Below are 8,107 nucleotides of genomic sequence, written 5' to 3'. Positions count from 1 at the left end.
ACGCCCTCGGGTTTCCAAGGGCCTTGTAATTGTAACATACACCCGTTACCACCCTTACCACAACCAAATAAAACTCAAACTCTTTACCCCGACTGTACGCAACATTGTCAATTCACAAAGTTACGTTTGCGTTCCAAAACAACCTTATTTGTACCTTGTTTAAAGCTAAGATCGATAATTAGATGGTTTATATTTGACAACGATCGTAATGCTACGATGCTCGACTTTATATCAACGAGGCAACTTCCATTTTCGAATATTAATCGTCTAAGTAGCCACTTGTTATATTACCGAGATATTCATGCGGTCGATAAGATCTTATGCCATGAGAATAAAAGTGTTTTGGGCTTGATGTGGAGGTAAGAGGTGAGTGGTCTGGGGACACGACAGCGAGAACCCGTGTGCGGCGGAATGCAACGATACCGAGATCGACTGATACACGTGAGATAAGTATTCTAAAATAAAAATATAATAATTTATGTTATTATTTTGTTCGTGACTTCTGGCTGTGTAATGGACCCTATAATGGACGTGGAACCGGTAATGGGACATAAAACCACAAATCCTCTAAAATAAGTATGTAAAAGTAGTTTATATACACTGGAAATTTTACCATAAATAAGAGTCATAGAGCTGTTTAAGTTTGACTTTTTATTAATTTCGGTTACTTTTTAAGAAATTGGGGCCAATCCAAAAGTTGTCGTGTCACTGGAAAAGTAACCAGTAAGAATTCTTAACAACTTCGCTAAGAGAGGTGAGTTCATATATTAAATTGTAATTAATTCGTACTTGGTGTAAACTAGAATGTGTTTTGTTAAGTGCATTTACCATGAGATAAGGTATACAACACACTATGTTGTGACTCTAGAAATGTATAAAAAATAGTGGTATTTTGCCCAATCCCATTATAGGAGCTGTAAAACTGCATACCTCCTATGATGGGACAATTTACATAATGATGCTTGCCATGGCGTAATTTCATGTTTAAACAATACAGAAGTATAATGTAGTTACGAACTATGTCAGAAGGTCTCCTCGGGCTTCGGATAATTTAATATCGTTTTTACAAAATTTTATTTAACTTGCCCTATTAGTTTGTATGTTAGTTAGTGTGGTTCAAATCTTGGAAATGGAATTTGAGCCACTTTCGGATTTCCGAAATTTTGGATACGTATGCAAATCGGATGACAATGCAATATTATGATAACATGGACCTGATCTCATGATGGAGACAGGAGGTGGCCATAGGAACTCTGTGATAAACGCAACCTAATTGTGTTTGGATTTGTTAGAATTGTCTCGATTAGTTGGCTGTCGAAAGAAAAATACATTTTACATAAAAGCTTATACCAAAAATGACTATATCTAGTTTTTTGCCAAAAACTTATTCCCAATTCCAATATCTTATACTGATAGGGTATGTCCATTATAGGAGGCCCATTACTGGATCCACGTCCATTACCGGGGTACCATTACTGGAGCTTTGGTGTCCATGACTGGAGAAAAAACACATACTTTTAATTTATTAATTATGTGGAAACTAATTGCAGTATCTTTGATATAACACGCCTGAAACATGAAAGAAGGATAGGATATTCATCTTTTAACAAGCTATAAGCGGTAGAACTTTTACATGTATTAGGGAAATATCACTAATACTCCAAATTTCCTCTTAAATGTCCCATGACTGGTGCCGCTACTATAACAGGGTTATTTTGCATTAAGTAATTAATAAAGCATGCAAGTATTGAATAATACTTTTGTAGTTCTACGTAAGAGGTATTTAACCTACTAAAGGTAAGGAGACACATGTGCACGTCGAACCCTCTGTAGGTATAAGTAAGTATACCTACAATAAAATGTTTAACAAGCAGAGCGATACTCCAAATTGTATATTGAAGGAAAAAATGGAAAAAAGTTACGTTTCTGGCAGATCTTGAACCCGCAACGGCCACAAGCTCCGCAATCCGTGTGTTGCTCTTAACCACCCCAAAGACTGTATTGTAAAACGTTGTACTATACACGTGCGAAAAGGTAATTCGCAACTCGTATCGATTTAAAACACTCCCTTCGGTCGTGTTTCAATTTATCGCCACTCATCGATATTAAACTTTCGTGAGACATATTTTAAACTGTTGCGAATCGCCACTCCTTGGGAATTTCCTACTTTTCGCACTTGTATCGTAATGGATATGTTATTGGGTTGTTGACCCGTCTCTGTTAGTACAGTCAACTCAAAAATATATCCCATAGCTCTTACGTCAGCGAATTAAGATCTATGAGATATATTTTTGAGTAAGTTGTATGCACCCATATTTTTACACCTGACTGTCCCTACCTACTGAAAATTAGAAAATACCTGAAAAAAGTTTGCCCCTTCATATTGTGACATGATTATTGACTAGAGAACGATATCAATCGGTGGCAATGATAACTGACATCAAAAAATACCTTGTATAAAATGTAATACCTATACGATATCTTCAGATCAGTATTAGCTAAACCGAACCTCATGTGTAGCTCGTCGCTTGACATAAGGCAGGCGGGGCCTCGAGTGCCTTGTCTTATTTTTTCTTTTTACTTTTTTTTACAGTTTTTTCGTCGAGAAATCTGTATTGCACGATACACGAACTCTTTTTATTACGTAAGTATTTGTTGAAAAAAGTGTTCGTGGCTCGAATTACGTTTTCGTTCGAAAACGCCCTAAAAAAAATTGGATTAGTTTTTTTAGTCGCAAAAAATTGGGCTAGTTAGAGTTAATGAAAAGCAGAAGCTTGAAATGGGGTTGCATAGTTAAGGTTGGTGTTTTTGTGGTAATATCTTACCTTATGTAGGCTGTCAATTTAAGGATGATGCACGCTAGACCGGTCCGTGGCCGGGCCGGAGCTTCCGGCACTTTGTTTTCTATGGAAAGCACCACGTGATCACCGATCAGCTGTCATAGAAAAATGACGCCTCGGCCCTGGCACGGCCCGGTCTAGCGTGAGTTATCCTTTTTACGCATGTGTAAATTAGTTTATGCTCGTTGGCTACAAGTAGTAGTATTACAACTTATGTAACTTCGCAATCTACTTTAATCTACTTTTGTCTAGTCTAGAAGGACGAAGAGGAAAAAAAGGCTAGTTATCACGGTTCATGAGTTACATGCAGCCTGGTGACAGGCAGACGGACGGACAGACGGACAGCGGTCCTAGTAATAGGGTCACGTTTTTACCCTTCAACGGGTTCTGAAACACAGAAACAGTTATACCCTGTGTCGTTACAGGTGTCCATGGGCGACGGTAATCGCTTACCATCAGGAGATTCGTCTACTCGTTTGCCTCCTATATCATAAAAACTACTTACCATAGTCAAAAGTATTACGTATACAAAGTTTCCAAATGCATTTCAAGCCGTTAGTACAAAAGCATAAGGTACATTCTCGTGTGACTCAAATAATTATAGCTTATGGTGTAGTGTCAAAGAACTACCCCGTGGAACAGGTTTTTAAATTTATCGGTTGTGAATTTTTGGAGCGTGTGTGGTATGGTTGTGTGTGTGTGTGTATGTGTGTGTGGGTCTTGACGAACCCTAGTGGGCTTTAGAAGTAGATGCCAAGGGTGTGAGCTAAATTACTAGGGGTGTGCCAAGCGAAAATGTATTAGGGGTACGGCAAAAGTGCAATATTAGTTAATTTTAAATGTTTTTGTGTATATCGATTAAGATCGGTTTTCCTAGTATAGCGGTTTAGCGGTGCAGTAGACGGCTGCTATATGAGCCGTCTCCATACTAAATAATACGGCTAAATATGGATGTCGTAGGTAGTATTTGTGTGGAGACGCCGCTATATGACGGCACCGCTTTCGGAGGAAACCAAAGCTTTAGAGCAGCGGTCGGCAACCTTTTAGCAGCTAAGAGCCACGTCATAGTACTTAACGAAGTTGACGCAGGCCGTACTTTGTTGAATATTTATGACTTTATCAGACATTGTCGTTTGTCAATATTACCTACAAAATAGCCAGGGAGGCTCGCGGGCCGCAAGTGACAGACAGGTTTACGGGCCGCATTTTACTATCCTCTGGATGTCATATATAGTTTGTCAAAGGACTGTCTCATTTCAAACATAGACAGAGATAATCACACTATCTTTGTTTTACACTAGTACCATATGGTACTGATATCAGCACCCTAAAAAAAACGACGAATATTAGTTTCCCTGGTTCTTACTGACTGACAAATTGGTTTGACCAACAATAGCACCTAAACACTGCAAACCGTTTTTTCTAGCAACTTTCAGACCCAAACAAAACATAAATCCAACTGAAATATTAATCAGCCCCGGCAACCCTAGCGCGCGCCGCGGGGGTTGGCCCATCGCCCATACGCCACCACGCACACTCACACACACACACGTGTACGAGTAATAAAGCGACGCCCAGCTGGGCCCATGTGTGACTATTTGACAGGTTCGGGGAAACAAGTGACGGTGCATGGAGTAGAGTATGCAGAAATGCAACGGCCAACGGTTGAATTGACAGATAGTTTGGTGAAAAAGGGTGTCTTTTAAACTTAATTGTTATTTTTTTTTCAGAAGGTTTTAATTTTTCCACTGAGAATTAGTTAACTAGGTACTTATTTATTTTTAGTAGGTACTTGAGCAAACAGGGGAAACGATTTATTTGTCAACGATGTAGGTACCCTAAATACTTGCGCGCTAAACCATTTTCATGCGTTAATAGAAGCACAATATAGGTACATATACATACTTATTTACGAGTTCTTGTGAGTCATTCTATATTTTCCTATTAAACGTGACGGCGTGACACAATATCCTTATATGTACTATTTTTAAGGTAAATTAAAGTAATGTAATATATGTTCTACTGGACACCTTATGGCAGTAGAATAAAGTTGTTATAAAGTGTAATCCCAGTTACCAGACCCTGGATAAATTATTCGTAATCGTAGGTACCTAACTAAACAAGCGTTAAGGCTTCGGCACACAGGCGCGTTTTCCGGGCGGGGCGTGAGCGTTTTCTATGTAAAAGCGTCGCGCCTGGAAAACGCGCCTGTGTGACGAAGCCTTTAGTCATTGGCGAGTCATCTTTGTCGTCCACTCCTCTGGTTATTTACATATTTTAGTGGAATCATGGCTTTCCTGTAACATGTACCAGATACCAGCAGCGACATACACTATTTTATTAACACGCTTTTATTAGGTCGACCTGTATGTAACTATGTAATGGAATCTTGCAAGTTAAATTTGATCCACTTCCCGGTTTCCGATTGAGCTGAAATTTTGCATACACATGTAAGTCGGGTGACAATGCAATATTATGGTACCATCGAGTTGATCTGATGATGGAGACAGGAGGTGGCTATAGGAACTCTGTGATGAAACAACGGAACCTAATTGTGTTAGGGGTTTTTAGAATTGTCTCGATGAGTATTAGTTGTCTGTCGTAAGAAAAGTACAGTCAGCGATAAAAGCGTGTACCAAAAATTTATTTTTTGCCAAAAACTTATTTTATTGATTATTTAGATTAACACTTAGGTACTTAAAGTCAGGCTACATATATTAAAAGGAGTGACATTATACTAAGTCTAGGTACCTACATAATATCCATAGACCCATGTCTATGATGGCTGCGTTTTTAGCGTCCGCCACATCATGATAGGACATGTACCTATTTATTAAGTGAGAGGATGACACGAAAATCGATAAAACTACGACCATCCTATCCTTATTGGGATCCCTAAAACTCGAAAATACTTAACCACGTTTTTGCCCTACCTAACAGTACAGATATACGAGTAAACACTGCAGAAGGGTAAGATGGCCGGCTATTTATCATTTGTCACCATGCCTGTCATGTCCTAACAAGTGCGAAAGTGACGCATTATATGACAGCTTTTGTCACTATGCCTAAACAGCCTAAATATGTATAACTTCCCCACCACACAAAACAAAGGTTTAGGTACGAGTTGTATACATATAAATAAGATGGTGCTTGTAAAGAGAACCGACTATTGCCGTAGGGCTGAAGGTTTTAGAGCTTCGGACCGAGTTCCGAACGTTCCCCTAAACCCGATTCCACCCCTGGCGGGTGTTAGGTTCAAAATTTCATGGGTTACGGGCTTACTGATAACCATGGAAATACGCTTACAGTATAAACTTATTTTTTTAACGCATAGCATTTCTATGAGGCAATTTAGGTAAATCTCTTTATTATTTTATCGATGTCCTATTATGACTAGCTTAGACTAGGTATTTTAAGCATAGAAACCAAGTGCCATAAAAACGACCTGTTAAAAAAATGAACCTCTTAAAAATTACGATCTCCATATCTAACGCTACCGTAAAACCACCCAATTATAGTATGTAATGTACTATCCTGTACTATAACTGTGGTACACAAGTTCAACACGTATCAAAACCAAAGTTAATTTTTGATTTTGTATGATTTTTTATTCCTTTCATAAAAATATTTTGCGTCAGATCAGAACTGCTAAATTCAAATATGGATGTAATATTTAGTCACGCTCTAGCGTGAAAAAATGAATGGTTCAAAATGAATCTTTGTTCTAACAAAGATTCATTTTGAACCATAGTTGGGAACTTTTGAACTTTACGGCATTACAATAATCGAGTGAGAAAGCGATACTAAAACATTATTCCATATAAATCGGCGGATAAAATGATGATGTTATTGATGTTAAATTAAAAGGAAGAATCACTTATATCTGGGCTGACGGAAAGACGACCCGGTCTTGTCCTTGATCTCTAACTTCCTTATTCTTATCTAACTTATTTCAGAAAAAAACCGGCCAAGTGCGAGTCGGACTCGCGCACGAAGGGTTCCGTAGGTACCATTACGCAAAAACCGGAAAGATAACACGTTTGTTGTATGGGAGCCCCAATTACTTAAATATTTATTTTATTTTGTTTTTAGTAGGTATTTGTTGTTATAGCGGGAACAGAAATACATCATTTGTGAAAATTTCAACTGTCTAGCTATCACGGTTTATGAGTTACAGCACTTACAGCCTGGTGACAGACAGACGGACAGCGGAGTTTAGTAATAGGGTCCCGTTTTTATCCTTTGGATATGGAACCCTAAAAACTCATTGTCTCAGTGCCATTGAGGCAACATTGTTTATTTCCTTGTGTTTCTTTGTACACAATTAATATCAGTCTTTGAAGTTAAACGAAAGTAAAAATAGTTGTATACAACAAATAACCATTAGGTTTACTTTACAGCTTGTTTACAAATTAAATTGTAAACTCCCTTATTGCATCTTTTGTTCGTGAGTTTACGATTTTGCTCCAAACCGTTTGATTTCGCCGACGATGCTAAAGCTAATTATTTTATTGCAGTGCCGTTTTAGTTTTATTTTAATGGTAATGTTTTACTTTCCCGTTAGGCAATAACTTTAGAATTGGTGCTCTCACTTAAACCTTGTCTTTGTGGAACAAATATATACCGACATTTTGTATTCCATCCTTATACAGTAATGTAAATAATACAATAGGTCCTATTGAATAGGGTAATTTCCTGTATAATTTTGTTGGTAGGTTACCAAACCCAACAACATTGATAACGGGTTTGCAGTTCATCAAAAATTAGGATTGGCATTATACGCTCTCATTTTAAAATTTTATCTTATACCGTCAGTACCGTCACAGACCCGTTAAACGAGCAATTCTTGTTTATTTATTTTTTATATATATATTTCGGAAACGGCTCTAACGATTTCGATGAAATTTGATATATGAGGGTTTTCGGGGGCGAAAAATCGATCTAGCTAGGTCTTATCTCTGGGAAGACGTTCTTTTTTGACTTTTTATATGTTTTCCGAGCAAAACTCGGTCTTCCAGATTTTGTTATTTCAGAATGTCACGAAACAACATGAAAATTGACATGAACAATCTATGTCTGGTTAGGCACTATTTTTCGTTGCTAGAAATTGTAATACTAAGAAATTAAAGCTGGAGAAGTTTTACGTACGGAACTTCTAAACGCTCCATTTTCTTTTTCAAAATGTTTAAGGCCAGTAGTCCACGGAAGCGTAATGAAATACGTTGTCATCTGCTGATAGTTCTCTTGCAGCTACGAACAGTTTACAA

This window comes from Cydia amplana, chromosome 2 (genome assembly GCF_948474715.1).
Source record: "Cydia amplana chromosome 2, ilCydAmpl1.1, whole genome shotgun sequence".
NCBI lineage: Eukaryota > Metazoa > Arthropoda > Insecta > Lepidoptera > Tortricidae > Cydia > Cydia amplana.
The sequence above is the reverse complement of the archived record's forward strand: the minus strand, read 5'-3'. Positions refer to the sequence as shown.